Source organism: Hippopotamus amphibius, chromosome 3 (genome assembly GCF_030028045.1).
Source record: "Hippopotamus amphibius kiboko isolate mHipAmp2 chromosome 3, mHipAmp2.hap2, whole genome shotgun sequence".
NCBI lineage: Eukaryota > Metazoa > Chordata > Mammalia > Artiodactyla > Hippopotamidae > Hippopotamus > Hippopotamus amphibius.
Genome location: NC_080188.1, coordinates 65,885,795 through 65,909,741, shown reverse-complemented (window position 1 = coordinate 65,909,741; position 23,947 = coordinate 65,885,795).

Below are 23,947 nucleotides of genomic sequence, written 5' to 3'. Positions count from 1 at the left end.
CTACCTCAAGAAACAAGAAAAATATCAAATAAACAACCTAACCTTACACCTAAGCAATTTAGAGAAAGAAGAACAAAGAAACCCCAAAGTGAGAAGAAGGAAAGAAATCATAAAGATCAGATCAGAAATAAATGAAAAAGAAATGAAGGAAACAATAGCAAAGATCAATAAAACTAAAAGCTGGTTCTTTGAGAAGATAAACCAAATTGATAAACCATTAGCCAGACTCATCAGGAAAAAAAGGGAGAAGATGCAAATCAATAGAATTAGAAAAGAAAAAGGAGAAGTAACAATGGACACCACAGAAAAACAAAAGACCATGAGAGACTACTACAAGCAACTATATGTCAATAAAATGAGTAGCCTGGAAGAAATGGATAAATTCTTAGAAAAATACAATCTTCCAAGACTGAACCAGGAAGAAATAGAAACTATGAACAGACCAATTGCAAATATGGAAATTGAAACTGTGATTAAAAATCTCCCAACAAACAAAAGTCCAGGGCCAGATGGCTTCACAGGCAAATTCTAGCAAACATTTCGAGAAGAGCTAACACCTATCCTTCTCAAACTCTTCCAAAATATAGCAGGAGGAACACTCCCAAACTCATTCTTCGAGGCCACCATCACCCTGATGCCAAAACCAGACAAAGATGCCACAAAAAAAGAAAATTACAGGCCAATATCTCTGATGAATATAGATGCAAAAATCCTCAAAAAAATACTAGCTAACAGAATCCCACAACACATTAAGAAAATCATACACCATGATCTAGTGGGGTTTATCCCTGGGATGCAAGGATTCTTCAATATACGCAAGTCAATCAATGTGATACATCATATCAACAAATTGAAGGATAAAAACCATATGATAAACTCAACAGATGCAGAAAATGCTTTTGACAAACTTCAACATCAATTTATAATAAAAACTCTCCAGAAAAAGGGCATAGAAGGAAATTACCTCAACATAATAAAAGCCATATATGAGAAACCAAAAGCCAACATCATTCTAAATGGGGAAAAACTGAAAGCATTCCCTATAAGAACAGGAACAAGACAAGGGTGCCTACTCTCACCATTATTATTCAACATAGTTTTGGAAGTGTTAGCCACAGCAATCAGAGAAGAAAAAGAAATAGAAGGAATACAAATTGGAAAAGAAGTAAAATTGTCACTCTTTGCAGATGACATGATATTATACATAGAAAACCCTAAGGACTGCCAGAAAACTGCTAGCACTAATTGATGAATTTAGTAAAGTAGCAGGATACAAAATTAATGCACGGAAATCTCTTGCATTCCTGTACACTAACAATAAAAAAGCAGAAAGAGAAATTAAGGAAAGTCTCCCATTTACCATTGCAACAAAAATAATAAAATACCTAGGCATAAGTCTGTCTAAGGAGGCAATAGTTCTGTATGCAGAAAACTATAAGACACTGATGAAAAATATCAAAGATGATACAAATAGATGGAGAGACATACCATGTTCTTGGGTTGGAATAACCAACATTGTGAAAATGACTATCCTACCCAAAGCAATTTACAGATTCATCACAATCCTTATCAAATTACTGACAGCATTTTTCACAGAACTAGAACAAGAAATCTTATGATTTGTATGGAAATGCAAAAGACCCCGAATAGCCATAGCAATCTTGAGAAGGAAAGGCAGAGTTGGTGGAATTAGGCTTCCTGACTTCAAACTATACTATAAGGCCACAGTGATCAAGCCAGTATGGTACTGGTACAAAAATATAAAGGAAGATCAGTGGAACAGAATAGAGAACTAAGAGGTAAACCCAAGCACATATGGGCATCTTATCTTTGACAAAGGAGGCAAGAATATACAACGGAAAAAAGACAGCATCTTCAGTAAGTGGTGCTGGTAAGATTGGACAGCAACATGTAAAAGAATGAAATGAGAACACTTCCCAACACCATACACAAAAATATACTCAAAATGGATTAAAGACCTACATGTAAGGCCAGACACTCTAAAACTCCTAGAGGAAAACATAGGCAGAACACTCTATGACATCCATCAAAGCAAGATCCTTTTTGACCCACCTCCTAGAATCATGGAAATAAAATCAAGAATAAACAAATGGGACCTAATGAAACTTAAAAGCTTTTGCACAGCAAAAGAAACCATAAACAAGACAAGAAGACAACCTTTAGAATGGGAGAAATTTTTTGCCAATGAAGCAATGGAAAAAGGATTAATCTCCAAAATATACAAGCAGCTCATGCAGCTTAGTACCAAAAAAATCAAATAACCCTATCCACAAATGGGCGGAAGACCTGAATAGACATTTCTCCAAAGCAGACGTAGAGATGGCCAACAAACGCATGAAATGATGCTCAACATCACTACTCATTAGAAAAACGCAAGTCAAAGCCACAAGGAGGTATCACTTCACACAGTTCAGAATGGCCATCATCAAAAAAACTAGAAACAATAAATGTTGGAAAGGGTGTGGAGAAAAGGGAACTCTCCTGCACTGTTGATGGGAATGTAAGTTGATACAGCCACTATGGAAAACAATTTAGACGTTCCTTAAAAAACTAAAAATAGAACTACCATATGATCCAGTAACCCCACTACTGGGCATATACCCAAAGAAAACCATAATCCCAAAAGAAACTTGTACCATAATGTTTATTGCAGCACTCTTTACAATAGCCAGGACATGGAAGCAACCTAAATGCCCATCAACAAATGAATGGATACAGAAGATGTGGCATATATATACAATGGAATATTACTCAGCTATAAAAAGGGATGAGATGCAGCTATATGTAATGAGGTGGATAGAACTACAATCTGTCATACAGAGTGAAGTAAGTCAGAAAGAGAAAGACAAATATTGTATGCTAACTCACATATACGGAATCTAAAAATGGTACTGATGAACTCAGTGACAAGAACAAGGATGCAGATACAGAGAATGGACTGGAGAACTCGAGGTATGGGAGGGGGCAGGGGGTGAAGGGGAAACTGAGACGAAGCGAGAGAGTAGCACAGACATATATATACTACCAACTGTAAAATAGTCAGTGGGAAGTTGTTGTATAACAAAGGGAGTCCAACTCGAGGATGGAAGATGCCTTAGAGGACTGGGGCAGGGAGGGTGCGGGGGACTCGAGGTGGGGGAGTCAAGGAAGGGAGGGAATAATGGCATATGTGTATAAAAACAGATGATTGAACCTGGTGTACCCCCAAAAAAATAAAAAAAAATAAAAAAAAAAACAAACAGACAAACAAAAAAAAAAACTAAAAGTAGGACTACCATATGATCCAGTAATCCCACTCCTGGGCATATACCTGGAGAAAACCATAATCCAAAAAGAAAGACATACCATAATGTTCATTGCAGCACTATTTACAATAGCCAGGACATGGAAGCAACCTAAATGCCCATCAACAGATTAATGGATAAAGAAGATGTGGCACATATATACAATGGAATATTACTCAACCATAAAAAGGAATGAAATTGAGTTGTTTGTAATGAGGTAGATAGACCTAGAGTCTGTCATACGGAGTGAAGTAAGCCAGAAAAAGAAAAACAATTACTGTATGCTAACTCATATATACGCAATCTAAAAAAAAAAAAAAAACAATAATAATACTGTTGAACCCAGTGACAGGGCAAGAATAAGGATGCAGATGCAGAGAATGAACTGGGGTCCTGGGGTTGGGGGGGCAGGGGGCAAAGAGGAAGCTGAAACGAAGTGAGAGAGTAGGATAGACATATATACACTACCAACTGTAAAATAGATAGCTAGTGGGAAGTTGCTTTATAACTAAGTGAGATCAACTCGATGATGGGTGATGTCTTAGAGGGCTGGGATAGGGAGTGTGGAGGGAGTCGCAAGAGGGATGGGATATGGGGGATATATGTATAAATACAGCTGATTCACTTTGGTGTACCTCAAAAAGTGGTACAAGAGTGTAAAGCAATTATATTCCAATAAAGAGCTTAAAAAAATAAAAAGGCTAACCACACAGAGGTGATATCAGAATAACCAGTATCAAACAAACATGCCCACAAATAATAATTATAAACTATGGAAAATAAACACACACACACAGATACACACGCACACCATTTCAATGCATGGGAGCGTGACTAAAGCAGGAGGAAACTGATGGGGATTTGATGCAATGACAGGTAAAAGGTAAGCTGAGATTATCTTGTTGTCAGGTCTACATAGATTTAGCAATTTGCATATGATGGCTAGAACTCAAGCATAAATCTAAGATCTTTATCTGTTTGAGGGGTTAGAGGATATAGTTTAGCAATACCAGAGTAGTGAGAAAATTAAGCATGGGAAAATACCAAAAAGAATGGAGAAGCCCAAAATGTTCAGCAAAATTGTCTTCTAATCTTTGACTGACACACAGAATTGTGTAAGTGTTGGGAAGACTCTAAGAAACCAGGTGGAAGGACACAGATGGAGTGTTGAAAATCCCAAACAGAAATTGCAGCTGCTGCCCATCTCATGGGAAACATAGTATGAATATGAAGTTTGAATCTTGCCAAAGTGGAGGTACATGGAATACCTTGGGCTTTCCATTGGAAAACCAGAAGAGACTTATATCAGGCATAAAAAGTACCTCCCTGAAGTAAGGGGTTCACTCCAAGAACAAGGGAAAATCTAAAACAGATTGTCTTTAATAAAGCACAAAACTAAGTTCCCATTTTTACAAGGCAATAAGCCAGCAATTTGAGTGTTAAACAAAAAATAATACTCCTCAGAGGAAGATAAAAGAAGCCAGAGTCTCTACAATGTATTACAGTATATCCTTGCCCACTTGAAGAAATAGAAGAATCTACTTTGTGATATTGGAATTAGCATAAGTGGAATTTAAAGCAGCTATCAAATAATTAAAGTAGAGGTTCTCAACTGGGGTGTTTCTTGACCCCCAAAGTGGACATTTAGCAATGTATGGTGCTAGTTTTGATTGTTACCACTGGTGGTGTGTTGCTGGTATTCAATGAGTAGAGGCCAAGGATCCTGCTAAACATCCTATGATGCACAAAACAGCCTCCCCAAACAATTATCTGGTTCAAAATGGTAATACTGTTTAGAAATTCTGACTTTGAAGAAAATAATGACACAGTGAAAAAACATCTGGGAATTCTTGGTAGAAAAAATATGAACTATAAAAACGTTTTAAAAAATAGTCAATATCTCTGTTATTAAGGAAATGAAATTTAAAACCACAGGATATCATTTTTTTTTTTTCTTGGTCATGCAGCATGTTAGATCCTGGTTCCCTGACCAGGGATCGAACCAGTGCCCCCTGCATTGGGAGCACAGAGTCTTAATCACTGGACCAACAGGGAAGTCCCAACAAGGTATCATTTTAAACTGACTATAATGGCTATAATTTTTTTTTTTTGGGGGGGGGTACACCAGGTTCAATCATCCGTTTTTATACACATATCCCCATCTTCCCTCCCTTCCTTGACGCCCCCCCCAAGCCCCCCAACCCTCCCCGCCCCAGTCCTCAAAGGCATCTTCCATCCTCGAGTTGGACTCCCTTTGTTATACAACAACTTCCCACTGACTATTTTACAGTTGGTAGTATATATATGTCTGTGCTACTCTCTCGCTTTATCTCACTTTCCCCTTCACCCCCCGTCCCCTCCCATACCTCGAGTTCTCCAGTCCATTCTCTGTATCTGCATCCTTGTTCTTGTCACTGAGTTCATCAGTACCATTTTTAGATTCCGTATATGTGAGTTAGCATACAATATTTGTCTTTCTCTTTCTGACTTACTTCACTCTGTATGACAGACTGTAGTTCTATCCACCTCATTACATATAGCTGCATCTCATCCCTTTTTATAGCTGAGTAATATTCCATTGTATATATATGCCACATCTTCTGTATCCATTCATTTGTTGATGGGCATTTAGGTTGCTTCCATGTCCTGGCTATTGTAAATAGTGCTGCAATAAACATTATGGTACAAGTTTCTTTTGGGATTATGGTTTTCTTTGGGTATATGCCCAGGAGTGGGATTACTGGATCATATGGTAGTTCTATTTGTAGTTTTTTAAGGAACCTCCAAATTGTTTTCCATAGTGGCTGTACCAATTTACAGTCCCACCAACAGTGCAGGAGAATTCCTTTTTCTCCACACCCTCTCCAACATTTGTTGTTTCCAGACTTTGTGATGATGGCCATTCTGATCGGTGTGAGGTGATACCTCATTGTGGCTTTGACTTGCATTTCTCTGATGATTAGTGATGTGCAGCATCTTTTCATGTGTTTGTTGGCCATCTGTATGTCTTCTTTGGAGAAATGTCTATTTAGGTCTTCTGCCCATTTGTGGATTGGGTTATTTGCTTTTTTGGTATTAAGCTTCATGTGCTGCTTGTATATTTTGGAGGTTAATCCTTTGTCCGTTGTTTCATAGGCAATTATTTTTTCCCACTCTGAGGGTTGCCTTTTAGTCTTGTTTATGGTTTCTTTTGCTGTGCAAAAGCTTTTAAGTTTCATGAGGTCCCATTCATTTATTCTTGATTTTATTTCCATGATTCTAGGAGGTGGGTCAAAAAGGATGGCGCTTTGATGGATGTCATATAGTGTTCGGCCTAAGTTTTCCTCTAGGAGTTTTAGAGTGTCTGGCCTTACATGTAGGTCTTTAATCCATTTGGAGTTTACTTTTGTGTATGGTGTTAGGAAGTGTTCTAATTTCATTCTTTTGCATGTTGCTGCCCAGTTCTCCCAGTACCACTTATGGAAGAGGCTGTCTTTTTTCCATTGTATATTCTTGCCTCCTTTGTCAAAGATAAGGTGCCCATATGTGTTTGGGCTTACTTCTGAGTTCTCTATTCTATTCCATTGATCTTCCTTTCTATTTTTGTACCAGTACCATACTGGCTTGATCACTATGGCCTTGTAGTATAGTTTGAAGTCAGGAAGCCTGATTCCACCAACTCCATTTTTCCTTCTCAAGATTGCTTTGGCTATTCGGGGTCTTTTGCGTTTCCATACAAATCGTAAGATTTCTTGCTCTAGTTCTGTGAAAAATGCCATTGGTAATTTGGTCGGGATTGCATTGAATCTGTAAATTGCTTTGGGTAGTACAGACATTTTCACGATGTTGATTCTTCCAATCCAGGAACATGGTATGTCCCTCCATCTGTTCGTGTCGTCTTTGATTTCTTTCATCAGTGTCTTAAAGTTTTCTGCATACAGATCTTTTGCCTCCTTAGGCAGGTTTATTCCTAGGTATTTTATTCTTTTGGTTGCAATGGTGAATGGGAGAGTTTCCTTAATTTCTCTTTCTGCTCTTCCGTTGTTAGTGTATAGGAATGCAAGAGATTTCTGTGCATTAATTTTGTATCCTGCTACTTTAGTAAACTCATCAATTAGTGCTAGCAGTTTTCTGGTAGAGTCTTTAGGGTTTTCTATATATAATATCATGTCATCTGCAAAGAGTGACAATTTGACTTCTTCTTTTCCAATTTGGATTCCTTTGATTTCTTTTTCTTCTCTGATTGCTGTGGCTAAAACTTCCAAAACTATGTTGAATAATAGTGGTGAGAGTGGACACCCTTGTCTTGTTCCTGTTTTTAGGGGGAATTCTTCCAGTTTTTCTCCATTGAGAACAATGTTGGCTTTTGGTTTTGCATATATGGCTTTTATTATGTTGAGGTAATTTCCTTCTATGCCCATTTTCTGGAGAGCTTTTATCATAAATGGATGTTGAACTTTGTCAAAAGCTTTTTCTGCATCTATTGAAATGATCATATGGTTTTTATCCTTCAATTTGTTGATATGATGTATCACATTGATTGATTTGCGTATATTGAAGAATCCTTGCATCCCAGGGATAAACCCCATTTGATCATGGTGTATGATTTTTTTAATGCGCTGTTGCAGTCTGTTAGCTAGCATTTTGTTGAGGATTTTTGCATCTATATTCATCAGTGATATTGGTCTATAGTTTTCTTTTTTTGTGACATCTTTGCCTGGTTTTGGTATCAGGGTGATGGTAGCCTCGTAGAATGAGTTTGGGAGTGCTCCGCCTTCTGCAATATTTTGGAAGAGTTTGAGAAGGATAGGTGTTAACTCTTCTCGAAATGTTTGATAGAATTCGCCTGTGAATCCATCTGGTCCTGGGCTTTTGTGTGTTGGGAGATTTTTAATCACTGCCTCAATTTCCGTACTTGTGATTGGTCTGTTCATGGTTTCTATTTCTTCCTGGTTCAGTCTTGGAAGATTGTATTTTTCTAAGAATGTATCCATTTCTTCCAGGTTATCCAATTGATTGGCATATAGTTGCTTGTAGTAGTCTCTCATGATCTTTTGTATTTCTGAGGTGTCCGTTGTGACTTCTCCTTTTTCATTTCTAATTCTGTTGATTTGCATCTTCTCCCTTTTTTTCTTGATGAGTCTGGCTAATGGTTTATCAATTTTGTTAATCTTCTCAAAGAACCAGCTTTTAGTTTTATTTATTTTTCTTATGGTTTCTTTCCTTTCTTTTTCATTTATTTCTGCTCTGATCTTTATGATTTCTTTTCTTCTGCTCACTTTAGGGTTTCTTTGTTCTTCTTTCTCTAGTTGTTTTAGGTGTAAGGTTAGGTTGTTTATTCGATCATTTTCTTGTTTCTTAAGGTAGGACTGTATTGCTATAAACGTCCCCCTTAGAACTGCTTTTGCTGCATCCCATAGGTTTTGGGTTGTTGTGTTTTCGTTGTCATTTGTTTCTAGATATTTTTTGATTTCCTCTTTGATTTCTGTAGTGATTCCTTGGTTGTTTAAGAGTGAATTGTTTAGCCTCCATGTGTTTGTCTTTTTTGCAGTTTTTTTCCTGTAATTGATATCTAGTCTCATGGCGTTGTGGTCTGAGAAGATGCTTGATATGATTTCAATTTTCTTGAATTTGCTGATGTTTGATTTATGACCCATGATGTGATCTATCCTGGAAAATGTTCCGTGTGCACTTGAGAAGAACGTGTATTCTGTCGTTTTTGGATGGAATGTGCTATAAATATCAATTAAGTCGAGATGGTCTAATGTGTCATTTAAAGCTTGTGTGTCTTTATTTATTTTCTGTTTGGATGCTCTGTCCATTGATGTAAGTGGGGTGTTCAAGTCTGCCACTATTATTGTGTTCCTGTCGATGTCCCCTTTTATAGCTGTTAGCATTTGCCTTATGTATTGAGGTGCTCCTGTGATGGGGGCATAGATATTTACCATTGTGATATGTTCTTCTTGGATGGATCCCTTGATCATTATGTAGTGTCCTTCCTTGTCTCTTTTAATAGTCTTTACTTTCAAGTCTAATTTGTCTGATATGAGTATTGCTACTCCAGCTTTCTTTTGACTTCCATTTGCATGGAATATCTTTTTCCATCCCTTTACTTTCAGTCTATATGTATCCCTTGGTCTGAAGTGGGTTTCTTGTAGGCAGCATATAGAAGGGTCTTGTTTTTGTATCCATTCAGCCAGTCTGTGTCTTTTGGTTGGAGCATTTAATACATTTACATTTAAGGTGATGATTGACATGTGTGTTCCAATTACCATTTTCTTAATTGTTTTGAGTTTGTATTTGTAGGTGTTTTCCTTTTCTTGTGTTTCCTACTTAGAGAAATTCCTTTAGCACTTGTTGTAAGGCTGGTTTGGTGGTGCTGAATTCTCTTAACTTTTGCTTGTCTGGAAAGCTTTTGATTTCTCCCTCGAATCTGAATGAGATTCTTGCTGGGTAGAGTATTCTTGGCTGTAGGTTTCTCTCTTTCAGGACTTTCAGGATATCCTGCCATTCCCTTCTGGCCTGCAAAGTTTCTGTGGAAAGGTCAGCTGTTATCCTGATGGGTTTTCCCTTATATGTTGTTTGTTGCTTTTCTCTTGCTGCTTTTAATATTTTTTCTTTGTGTTTAGTTGTCGTTAGTTTGATTAATATGTGTCTCGGTGTATTTCTCCTTGGGTTTATTCTGTATGGGACTCTCTGTGCTTCTTGGACTTGGTGAATTATTTCCTTTCCCATGTTGGGGAAGTTTTCCACTAGAACCTCTTCAAATATTTTCTCAGACCCTTTCTTGTTTTCTTCTTCTTCTGAGATGCCTATAATTCGACTGTTGGTACGCTTAATGTTATCAGTGAGGTCTCTGAGACTGTCTTCTAATCTTTTTATTCTTTTTTCTTTTTCCTGCTCTATGGCAGTTATTTCCCCCATTCTATCTTCCAACTCACTTATTCGTTCTTCTGCCTCAGTCATTCTGCTGGTTATAGCATCTAGAGTATTTTTAATTTCCATTATTTTGGTATCCATTGCTGTTTGTTTTTCTGAGTTCTTATGAACTGTTTCTTGTACTTTCTCTATTTTGTTATCGAGATTTTGTATCATTTTTACTATCATTACTCTAAATTCCTTTTCAGGCATTTTTCCTATTTCCTCCTCATTTATTTGGTCTTGTGGGTTTTTTTCTTGCTCCTTTGCCTGCATGGTGTTTCTTTGTTTCCTCATGGTTGTCCAAACTTTTGGGGTTGCTTGTCCTTGGGTTTTTTTGCGTTATTCTGTGACCAGCAGAGGTTCCTTTATTGTTCGTCTGTAAGCGTCAGTGTGTGGGGAGGGAGAGGGTACAACAGTGGCTCCTTCTCCTGGGAGGGAGTGAGCAGTGGCGCACTGATGTCTCAGTCAGGCTTGGAGGTGCCTGTTGCAGAGGGCGCCGGTGGCTCAGGCGTAAACAGAAAGTCTTAGAGTTGGGCCTCTCTCGGGTTTTTTTCTTTTCTTTTCTTTTCTTTTTTTTTTCTCTTGGCAGCCTCCCTGCTGCTGGCGTTGCAAGGGGTTTTAATCTAGCCCCACCCGAGTGCCTGAGGGTACTTGTTATCCCTGAGCGCCTTAGGTGGCCCGCAGGGCGTCTCTCCACTGCCTGTTGCAGAGGCGCGGAAAGAGAGAGAGAGGCTATGCGCGTGGCTCCTCCCAGCCGCCAGTGAGCCTGCAGCCTCCAGCCGCCATCATGGCCGGGCAGCTCTCAGGGACGGGCACTCCTCTCCGCGGGCCTCCTCCCTCCTGTCCTCTCGGTCCGTCACCCTACCGGCAACAATGTTTCCCACACTGAACCAGCTCTCCTGCTCCCACACTCCCGCTCCTGGACCCTCCGTTCAGCCGCGGATCGATGTCTTGGTCCGGGAACGCTGAGCTGCGCTGCGGACCCTCCGAATGTTTCTCACTCCCTCCCGTCTGCCACAGCTCCGCCGCTTCACCCTCTTTGAGCCCTCGTAGATGCCTCCCTACCAGCTATGTCGGGCTCCCCGCAGTCCCATCCGGTGTCCGAGGCCGTCTGCTGGTGTTCAGCTGGTTCTCTGTGAGAATTACTGCGTCCTTCCGTGTATTCCCAATGCATCTGTGGGGAGGGATGCACTCCACGTCTCTCTACTTCGCCACCATCTTTGTCATCCTGTTGTTTAGATGGCTATAATTTTTAAAAGGCCAAAAAGTGTAAGTGTTGAGAATGAGGAAGAACTGTAACTCTCATTCACTGGGGGATTAGACTGTAGAATAGTATAGTCATTTTGGACAACAGTGTGTTTCTTAAAAAGTAAAGCCTAAACTTGCCATATGACACAGAAATATGATTCCTGTGAATCTACACACAAGTGCGATGTATATACATGCACACTCAACACACACACAAAGATTTTTACATTTAGTTCTATAGCAACAGTATTTATAAGAAGCAAAAATTTGGAACAGTCCAAATATCCATCACTGAAGGATGAAAAAATATGCAAAATAAACTAAATGTTACATGCTGTTATATAGATAAACTTCATAAACATTGTCTTTAGTGAATAAAACCATATGCAAAGGACTGCATATTGTATGATGCCGTTTTTAAGATATGTATTTAAAAGAGAAATCTTTAAAGACAGAAAGCAGATGCATTGCTGCCTAGGTTTGGAGGTAGGGATGGGGATCAACTGCAAAAAAGGAATCATTCGGAAATGATGAAAATGTTCTAAGACTAGCTTCCCAATTGTATAAATTTGTTTTAAAGCATTGAACATATATACCTACAACTGGTGAATTTTATGCTATGATTATACTTTAATACAGCTGTTCTAAAAATATAACAAATAAAAGTATAAGTAGAAAATTACAACATCTGAAATGAAAAATTTACCAGATGAGTTTAACAGCCAATTGGAGATGGCAGAAAAAAAATCAGGTAAATTGCAGTCAGATCAATAGAAGTAATCTAATCTGAAGAATAAAGAAAAAAATTCATCAGAGCCTTAGAGGACTTATGGAACTGCATCAAGCAGTATGACATGTGTAAATGAAGTCCTCGATGGAGAGAGACTGGGCCAAAGTATATATTTGAAAATAAAATAGCTGAAAATCCTCTAATTTTGTGAAATAAGTAACTTAAAGATTGAAGAAGCTCAGGCAACCCCAAATAGAATAAATACAAACAAAACCACATCTAGACACATCACGGTTAAACTGCTGAAAACTAAAGTTATGGAGGAAACTTGAAAGTAGCAGAGGAAAAAAAAAGATGTAAGGCAGACAGCAATATGTAAGACTACTCATTTGATCAATGGACAAAAAAGGAATGGCATCTCTAAATTACTAAAAGAAAAAATCAACACAGAATTCTATAGTGAAAATATTCTTCTAAAATGAAGACAAAAATTGTCAAATAAGTGTGAGGTAATGAGATTCATTACCACCAAACCTGTTCTAAAAGAAATGTTAAAGTAACTTATTCAGGGTGAAAGGAATGATATCAGATGGAAGCTTGGATCTAAACAAAGGAGGGAAGAACCCTAGAAATGGTATATTTGGGATTAAATATAAAATATTATTTTTCTTAGTTTTATTTAAAGATAAGCCATTTAGAGCAAAACTAACCCTTATGTTTTGTGGGGTTAAAAACATGTAACTGCAAATATATGGAAAAGTAGCAAAAAAATCGGGAAGATGGGAATAGCTTTACATTATACATGAGATGGTATTATATTAGTTCAGGCTAGGCAGTGGTGAGTTAAGGATGCATATTATTATAATCACTAGAATAAGTACTGTAAAAGTAACATAAAATAAATACCTAAAAACAAAATAGAGGAGATTAAAAAAATAACAAAAACTATTGATTAAGTAAAAGAAAGATAGGAAAAAAACAAAAAAAAAAGAATAGCTCTAACAAAAAACAAATAGCAGTGTGGTATAGATTCAACCCAACCATGCCAATAATTATATAAATAGTAAATGGACTAAATACCTTGACTTTAAAGCAGTGATTGTCAGACTAGGATAAAAAGGACTTAGCTAAATAGTCTTTATAAGAGACAAATATTAATTAAACAGAAAGACAGCTAGAAAGCAAAACATTACTCATCAAAAGCTAGTGTAGCTCTATTAACATCAGACAGACTGTGCTTGTCTGTATTTTCAGGAGTATTTTCAGAAGAGAAATTTCATAATAATAATGACATAAGTTAACCAATTTTCTATGCTTATTCACCTACTAACAGTTTCAAAGTTTTTAAAGCAAAAATTGACAAATAGTTGTTTTGACACTCCTTTCTCAGTAATTTATAGAACTAGCACACAAAAATCTATAAGGGCTTAGAAGATTTAAAGAGCAAAGTAAACAACCTTTCCCTAATTGACATTTATAGAACACTGAACTCAGTATCTATAGAATGCACATTGTTTTCATGTACATATATTTAATACAACAAACCTAATGCCTTAAAAAAAGGCTCTGTAAATTTCAAGTATCAAAATAGTACAGATTGTATTTTCTGACAAAATCAGAATTGAAATAGAAAACAGTAGCAAAAATACATATAAGAAGTAACTCTCTTAAGCATGTAGTCACAGTTATCCCAATAGTGATTTTTGAGAAAATGACTAGTAAAGTTAAAGTTTATATGAAAATTCAAATGATTTAAAATAGCCAAACCAACTTTAAAAAGGCATATAAAGATGGATTGTTTCTACTGCTCAAAATTTTAAAGTACCGTAAAGGGACAGAAATTAATAGGGAATATAAATAGATTAATAGAACTGAACATGAAGTCTGGATATCTGTAAGCTCACACAACTGTGGAAACTGATTTTTTAACAAAAGTAATAAGGCAATTCAAAGAGAAAGCAAAGTCTTTTCAACTAATGGTGTAGGAACACATGAATATTAAAATCAAGAAAAATGAATCTTCATATCTTGAAACATAGAAAAATTAATCAAAGATGTATCACAATCCTAAATATAAAATAAAATTTTAAGGATTATAGGAGAAAACATAGGAACATATCACAACCTTGCGGTAGGCAAAATTTTCTTTGGATACAAAAGCACTAGCAATATGTTAAAAATTTAATAAATTAGGCTTCATTAAAATTTGAAAACTTCTCTCATTAACGGACACTATTACGTAAAAGTGAGACAGAGACTGGGAAAAATATTTGTAAAATTTTCTGGCAGAGGACTTGTATTCAGGTAATCCAAAATTATCCTTCAGTTTATAATTGAAAACATGAACTACCCAATTAAAAGAATTGAACAAACTTTACAAAAGAAAATAAGCAGGTGGAAAGAGCTCAACATAATGCTTCACCAAGGAAACAAAACAATGAGATAGCACTAGAGTCTCTACAATGACTAAATTTTTTAAATGATTAACAAGTGTTTTGAGGATGTGGAGCAACTGAGAACTCTCACACTACATTGCTGGTGGAAACATAACATGGAAAAATGTTTGATATTCTCTTATGAAGTAAATTAAACATGCATGTGCCCTATAACCTTAAATGTTCACTTCTTGTTGTATAATGAAAATAAATGTATGTGTGCATGTTCCACCACCACTATATTTGAAAAAGTGTTTAGCATCTTTATCTGTAATAGTGCCAAAATGGGAGGGTTGGGGAGATTGCGGAGAAACAAGTTGTCTACCCACAGGAAAATGGATATACACATTTTGGTACATTCATACAGTGGTATAAACTAAGCAAGAAAAAATGATTACTAATAAGTGTGACAACATGGAGTCATCTTGTAGCTATTGTAGTGTATGAAAATGTCAAGAAAAAAGTAAGATATGCCCTATGATTTCATGCATATAAAGTTCTAGAAGAGGCAGAAATAACCTATGGTGATAGGGATCAAAGCAGTTCCTCTGTGGGAAGAGATTGACTCAAAAGGACAGTAAGAACACTGTGGGGTGGAGAAACATTCTGTTTTCAGTGTTGTATACACAGGCGTATAGATTTATCTAAATCCATCAAGTGAACTGTTCAAATCTCTGCATTTTGCTGAGTGTACATTAAAACAATAAAAAAAGTATTTGAAAATTCTGACTTGATTCATTGGATATACTTACTTTCAGTGTTTCTGGAACAGAAACATAATTTTGTCTGTGTAGCTCAAGTAGTTTAGTCTCTTGAGAACTAATCCACAATAATCATATTTTCAAAAGATGCAGCTATAACCAGAACCACAGAATATTGGTTTGTAATGAGCAATATAACTGCAATGTTCATGGTGACCACCCAGGACGTCCATTTTCCATAGGAAAGTCTTCCTTGAGAAGCCCAATTCCAAAAAGGAGCTAGTTCAGTGGATGCAAAATCAGTTCAAGGATAATTAGTTTTATAATTGAAATGGCTGGTATCATCAAGCTGGGATAGCCTGAGGCAGCTATCCCCCTTTTGGGCCATGTGGACCTTTTCCCAGACTAGATAGATGTGAAGTCAGGTGGTCAGAGTCCAGCCTTTTGAATGACTTCTTTCTGGGATCCTTTGAAACATTGTCTTTTTGTTAACACAGTTTTTCTCTGAGGAATAGTGAAATCAATGACAATTAAGTTTTATTTAAACGCACCTATTCATCCTGCTCTACTGAGGCTTTCACTAGCTATTTTGCCTAAACTTTGATATTTCCATATATAGTTACTGATTTAGTTACAGTTACATACTCAGAAATCTCTGTGAGTATATTTTAATATTTTAACTCTTGGACAATAAATTCGTAGGGGGTCCCTCATTACAAACCTGTTTATGTTTGTGATGAAATAGGACGTGTGATATGGTTGAACAAAACATTATATTGCAATGATTTGTCCATAAACACATCATAATATTTAAAGGCTATTTTTGTATCACAGATAGTATTCTGTGGGCACTCAGAGTTTTGTTTTTGAACTTTATCTCTTATCCCCTCTTTTATCCTCACTCTATCCTTGGTGCAATCATAAGATTCTCCCTGTTTTAATCCCATCTATGATTTTGGTTTGGCTAATTTCTGAGTCTCAGCTTATCTTAAACATCTAGACATATGATAGGGTAATATTCAAACAAGGTGAGAACATATACTTTTCATATTATTTGGCAATAAAAATAGCTAAAAGCTTAGTTTTCTTAATTTACCTCATCAAAAGTATCACTAATCAGAATGATCATATAAAACAGTTAAGTAAAATGAATTCTAGTGAAAATAAGTGTTAGAAGAGTTTTTTTTTTTTTCTGAATGTTATTTACCCATTCATTATAGATTTCAAATTTTGGGGAGAGGATGCATTGATGGATTAACTGAATAATTTATTACAGATCATGTTTTGTAAGTGAAGGTGATCTGATTGTAAAATCTTTTCACTCCTTGATTACCAAGGTGGGGCTCACCAGTGTGTATACTCTTCTTTCTTTAGTCTTTCATTTATATACCACCACAAGCTGTGATTTGAATCAAATGGAATGACTGTCTAAAGTCATATATTTTTAATATGGAATTGATATTACAGACTTAATTTTGATGATTGTTAACAATTCAGCTACTTTCATTGGTAATAGAAAAATTCATAAATATACCAGGGTCTTGTTGCTAGCATGCAATATTTTCTGGAAGGAATGTTTTCAGAGTGTTCATTTTATAAAGGTTTCTATTTTCCTTGTATTTTAGATATTATATTTTTTTGGTTATTTTTAAGATTGACAGAATAATATTTGACTTATTTTAATGTGATAAACTTGTCCCTATAGTTAGAAAATAAATGTATCCTTTACAGAGGTAAAAAAGAGAGGTCAATTCTATGACACAGCAGAGGATTGCTTGTATGAGATTTGTTGTATCTCTGAATTCCTGAAGGAGCATGGTATCTAATTTTTAACAAATAACAGTGAAGGCAAGAAAGAGGCTATGTCTTGACATACTATGGGACAAGCCCCAGTGCCCAGATGCTAGTGAGTGAGGAGATTCAGGCTGGAAGACACTCTCAAGTGAGAGGGGCAATTTCTGGTCATGATCCAGGCAAATGGCAAAAAGTACAGCAAAGAGGAGTAAAGCAAAGTAACGATTTGTTCCAACACATGGGAGGAGAATTATCATAGTTTAACAGAAGGCTGATTCTCAGAGATCTGGCCATACATTTGTATGACTGTATGTAGGAATCAGAGCAAGGATAGTTTGTGGATCCAGATGGGGATGGTATCCAGATTCTAAGGACAGATCCAGATCAGAGTCAGGACCTTTTCATTACTCAAAGGTTAAGAAACCACCCAGGCCGCTTGCACAGAGACTTGAGCAGGACTATTGGGATGTGAATGAGAAGACCAGAGTAGAGGAAGGATGGAGGGTAGGCCCTGTGGTTCATCATGCAGTTCCAGAGTTTCCTATTTAGCACTAAGGGGAGGCATATTGTAGCTGCTCAGAAAACACAGTTTGAATAAAAGTGTTTGAGCTATTAAAAGGGCATCAGTTGGAAGTCTCTAGCAGCACCAGGTTTTCTAGGGATGGATGGGAGATGAGAGCATAAGCAAGGCAGAACTGAATGAAGTATTTAATCAATATAGCATATTTCACTTTATTTTATTCAATATTGAATGTGTCAGTATTACAGATTTTTCCATTTTTACCAATACAAGTAGAAAATGAAGTGAGAAGACACATACTTAAGTAAACATCAACATGTACACATGTAAATAATTAAATTCTGATTGATGGGCTTATTTATTCCACAATTACATGAAAGGATATTCTGGCAACCTTTGATTATATTACATTTTTTCCTAGAAATATTCATTTGTTCTCAAATTGTGAAGAAAAGAGTTGTTTTCAGGTTTTTGAACCACCAGTAAAATAAGTTAAAAACTTTGACACCTTCAAAATTGAGACAAATTTATGATTAAAAGCATGTATAATTCTCAATATCCGTGGTTGAATATTATCACCAAAAATTCTAAGTATGCAATTTTACTAATTATTTCTAATTTAATGAAATTACTATTTGTAAAACCAAAGGAAAAATAAATTATTTTATTATATAATTATTCAATGGATTTATCCTTAACTAAGGGAAAAATAGTCATATAAAAATGACCTGAAATTATATAGAATATTTGTGTATTTCTATCTAAAAATTAATAGCTTCATATGGCTACATTTATATATCCAATAGAGACTGCTCTATGAAGGTATTATTTAACTTTTATATTTATGTTTAGACTTCAATCTCAAATAATTCTATAATAATTTGCCCAAATAAGTCTTTACAAACAAAGCCCAAACATGATATTAGGAACATAAAGAAGTCTATATAAATAAATTTGTGCTTTTAATGTCAGATTTTATGTTTAAAATATTTTATTGAACTGATAAAAAGACATGTTTGTAAATTAAACCAAAAGTTATATATGCCTCCCGCTATATTGCTGTTCTTGTTGAATAAAACATGTGAATGTAGCATGGTTTGAGTGAAAAATAAGTATATAAAATTTCTGCTTTGGACCGTGGCAGATCAGGTTGTATCAGATCAACTCTTCTGCAGAGAAAAACTAGAAAAATGAATAAAATATTTTAAAAAATCAATTTTAAAACATCAGAAAACCATGAAGTCGGTCAAGATTTTAGAGGTCAAGAGAGGTGAGACAAAAAGAAGTAAGCTTGATATTGGAAGTTGCTCTTGCTTTGGAGTTATTTGCTTATTTTCAAGCTGTAGCCAGATCTTAAACTTCAACCAGCTCTGCCCTGATTATATCATGATGATCTGTCCTTAATCTAAGTGGCATAAGAAGTGCTGAGAACTTCTTGTTAGGAACAAAAGAAGAAAAAAATAACACCTTATATACTCACAAATAACCTGTACACATTTTCATATACACTGCCTGGAATTTAAAAAAAAAAATATTGAAAACTAATTTAAAAACCATAAAATAGAAACAAACCCACAGGAAAAAACAAAAACAAAATAGTGGAGATATGAGCCATAGGTTTTCAAATACCTCAAGTTTATATCTATATCTGTCTATCTATCTATCTACCTATCTGTCTATCTATCTATCTATCTAGATGGAGAATTTCAGCAGGAAATTAGAATTTAAAGAAAATAGTTCAAAAATAACTCTAACAATAGAAAAACGTACTACCTAGAATTAAGAACATGATAAATTGATTTAATAGTACATCACACAGAGCCCAAATAGGGACTTATGATCTGAAAGATAAATCAGTGAAAATAAGCAGACTGAAGCACAGAGAGATTAAAAAGTGTGGAAAATACAGAAAAAGGAGTAAGACATGTTTGGGGCATGGTTTAAAAAAAAAGTATAGATTAGAGTAACGAAGGGAAAAGTGAAAGGCACTGCGGTATGAGCACTATTTGAAGGAAAACAATAAAAGGGTGTCCAAATATAATATGAGACACCAAGCAACAAATAGCACTACAAACTTCAAGTTGGTGTTATAATGAATTTGTTGAACTTTTTGACAGTATCTACTAAACATAAACATATGAGTACCCCATAAGTAAGCAATTTCACTTCTAAGTACAGTAACAGGAGAAACGTCTGTATTTGTGTACCAGAAGACATGTTCAAAAATGTTTGTGGCAACATTGTTTGAAATGACCCCAAATTGCAAAGAACAAAGTTGTTTACAGGAATATAGTGGATGAATAAGCTGTGTAGCATTCTTACGATGGATATAGAAAAGAAAGAGAACAAATGACAGCCACCTGCAGCAACATAGTTTGATATCGCAATCATTTTGGAGTCAAACATAAAAGGAAACATGCTGTAAAGGTCCATTTGAATAATGCTCAGAAGCAATCTAATCTTCCAGGAAGTGGTTACCTCTAAAAAGGAGGGCTGCTATTGGGAGAGGGCTTGAGTGGAGCTTCTGAAATAGTGTCCTGTTTCTTGTTTTGGATTTTGTTTTTGGATATGTCCACTTCATAAAAATTAATAGACCTGTGAGCTCATTGTTAATTCATACTTTTAAATGTAAATTACACCTAAATTAGACTATGTTTTAAAAAGGAATAAGTATGTTTGCAGAAATATTAAGAAATATGAACTTACCAAAAACAAAAGTTAGAAGGACAATTTTATTACATTTTCAAATTTATGGAGTTAGTTTTTGCTCAAAAGGGCAAAAATACTTTCATCTCAAGGAAATCACTTAATGTCAACCAAAAGAACTTCTTTAAAATATGTATTTATTTACTTATTTATTTATTATTTTTCACTGCATCAGGTCTTAGTTGCGGCATGTGGGGTCTTTGTTGCAGCATGCTCTAGTTGTGGCACATGGGCTTCTCTCTAGTTGTGGTGTGTGGGTTTTCTCTCTCTAGTCTTGATGCGCAGGCTCCAGAGAGCCTGGGCTCTCTAGTTGAGGCGCACAGGCTTAGTTTCCCATGGTTCCCGGACCGGGGATCCAACCCGCTTCCCCAGCATTGGAAGGCGAATTCTTTACCACTAGACCACCAAGGAAATTCCCAAAAGAATTTCTAAATTCCCTTTAGCTGAAATTTGTTTCACATATATCATATTCTTCAATTAAAAAACTAGCAGTTTCAAAGCACTTGCAGCAGTTTGGTTATAGACTGATAAGCCAGAAAAATCTCACTTTTCCTAATTAACCAGGAAAATGATTTATATTCCAAAGTCCTTGTCACATTTTGCCAACTTATGTGATTTGCATTCCTGCCTTCTTGCACAATTTGACTGGGTGTCATTTACCATATATTCCATGTGAAAGGTGCCTTCAGGAGGTACACAAACATGGTAGTGATGTTAAATCAGAATTATTGGTCTAATTATATAACATTGTAAGTTGCCACATGGAAGGCAGAGCCTAATGCAGGTTTCATAGTAGTTGATTGACTCTGTCCAATAATACTAAACTAATGAAATCTAATTGTCAGTGTAAATCAGTCATGCTGTCTTCCACTACAGTGAACATAGACTGTGCCTACATTTAAAAATATATTATCTAAATAAAAATAACTTCAACCTTTCTCTAAGTTATCCACTGTAAAAGTACAATATATAAAATTAATTGTGATCACAGAAAATTATTTGCAAATACATGACATGTATCTTAATTTTTATACTCATATGCATATATTTACATTATTATATTTTTTCTCTGCTTATTACAGCATCAGTATGTGGGCAAAGTCCTAAATCCAGATTTCAAATGTGTAATCTAAGTTATGAGGTAGAGGAGACAGCCTCATCAAATAACAGTCATTTTTTTGTGTGTTGGTATTTGCTTAGCATATGAACACCTTTATTTGGGTATCTCCTAAGTGAATGGCAAAGAGATATATGATGGTTAATGATGATTGGAGCCATACTATGCTAGAATGGTCAGCTAACATAAATAATTTATGTAATCTGTAATTCTTCTTCACTTTTCAACATCAGCTCTCTTTGCTATTTAGGGTACGCAGAGAAGGTTTGCTCTTAAGTTTTTTGATTTTTGTACTTAGACGTTTTCTTAGCGCTGTGAGGTCTTTTTTCTACTATGTCTAGTTATGCCATTGTTCATTGTACAACTGGCATGCTTTTCCCTAAAGTGAACTTTCTTGAGAGTCTGTGAAAAGATTAAGTAATTAACAGTTCTTCATCAAAAGGTTTCCGCATGAGGATACATTCAGTTTTTTAACTGTTCTGCTAAGATACAGCCTTTCTTTTCTCAAGTCCAAACTGCATAATATTCTTGTAATAATTGCCACCACATTTACAGAAGTGCAAATATTACTCTATTCCTTTAGCAGTACATTTTTCTGAATTTGAGACATTTGGGATTAAGTCAGTGTCTGGGCTTTTAGGAGGATGATCAATGATACCTTCCATTCTCAAGTCCCATGTCTAGGGAAGAGAGAGTACACTACGGTGCTCTATGTCTCTTGGCCTATATCAGGCTTCTAAGTCAGTTCCCTTTCACAAGATTCCTGCTTAATGTCTCACAGTAAGCCGTTTGCAGTTCAGAAACTAGTGTAGACAGGTCAAAGAAACATTTCCTTTCTCAAAATTGGTTTCAGTAACTCTGTCAGTGTCCATTAGCAATGTCCAGTGTCCAACAGGGGTAAAGGATATGCGTGTATATGTGTGTATGTTTCAAAAGATACAGTAATTAAATAGGTAGGTCTGCAGCTCAGACGAGCAAGAGTCTTGGCCTACGAGAGAGATGGAGAGATGGAAAGCTTCTGGTGCGATTTTAGCAGTTTGCCTGGCAGTGTTGGGCCAGCCCAGAGTGGTAGGGAATCATGCAGCAACTATTTTCTTGTCATTCGGGTAAGATTTCTTGAAGGAAAGCATAAGGTTTAACAGAGCTATCCATCCTCCAATGTGTGTCAGAGACCATCCTATATATAATAGATGCTGAATAATGTTTGTGGAATGAATAATAAATGAGAGCATACCTTTGTTCTGTGTATAGTGTTTTCTGTTTTCAAAAGAAGCAATACCCAACATTTAAAAAAGAAATTTCTCTCACCAAAATGTTTCTTCAAGCTGTATCGAAATAATGAAAATTAAAAAACACATCTGTGTAAGTGATAACAGAACACAAGGTGATAGTTTAGTATGCAATGAAATTAGTGTATAAAATTACCATTCAAATCATAAAGTTGTACAGGATAAGTTACAAATTGAATTGTAGAGAATGGCAGCCCAGAAGGAAAATATCATGTGCATTCTAAACTAACATTCAGATATATATGATGCTCTGTCTGTTCTGTGAGATAAATTTACTGACCCTTGTTTCATTCAACACATATCTTTCTAGTTATACAGTGGCATTTTTTGTTTGTTTTCTGTGTTTGTGTGGATTGAAGATTTGTTTGCAAATAACCTCTGAGTCCATCATCATCACAAAGATTCCTTCATTATTCAGAAAATTTTCAGGCATTTTGTGAAACATTTTACATTTTATTTATTTATTTATTTTTAGCTTTTTTTTTTTTTTTTTTTTTTTTAATTTTTTTGGCACACGGGCTTTGTTGCTCCGCGGCATATGGGATCTTCCTGGAGCAGGGATCGAACCCGTGTCCCCTGCATTGGCAGGCGGATTCTCAACCACTGTGCCACCTAGGAAGCCCCATTTTACATTTTAATAAGAGAAAATCATTTGGCTTAAAAACACATTCTCTTTATATGGTATTTATATGACATATGTTACTTATGTTTATATGATATTTATATGATATATATGTATGACATGTATATGCAATAAAAGTCATTTGCAAGTTAAGTGATCAAACGTTCTCATTCCCTATTTCTCTACCTCTCAAAAACATTTCACAAAGACTTCTTTGAACGTGAATTTAACTTAACACTTTTCTTTCCTTTATTCACTAGCAATAGTTAGCTTTGAACTTCTAAGGAAAAAGGAAGATTCTGTAGCTTGTGGGTTCCCAAATATATGCATTAATGGAATGGATAGGAGAGCATCTTCTGACACCCTTATTTGCTAAAAAGAGAATATCTTTTAAGTCACCCAAGGCAGTAACATTGAATCAGTATTTCAGAAAAGATTATTAATACAAGAATTAACATGAAATTTTGAGGTAATTATTTTGGGGTAAAATTAATTGAAATAAGCAGACATTATGTCCCTCAAATTCACCATTTTAGAGTTTTCCTAAATTCACTTCAATAGTATGACTTTGCCTAAATAG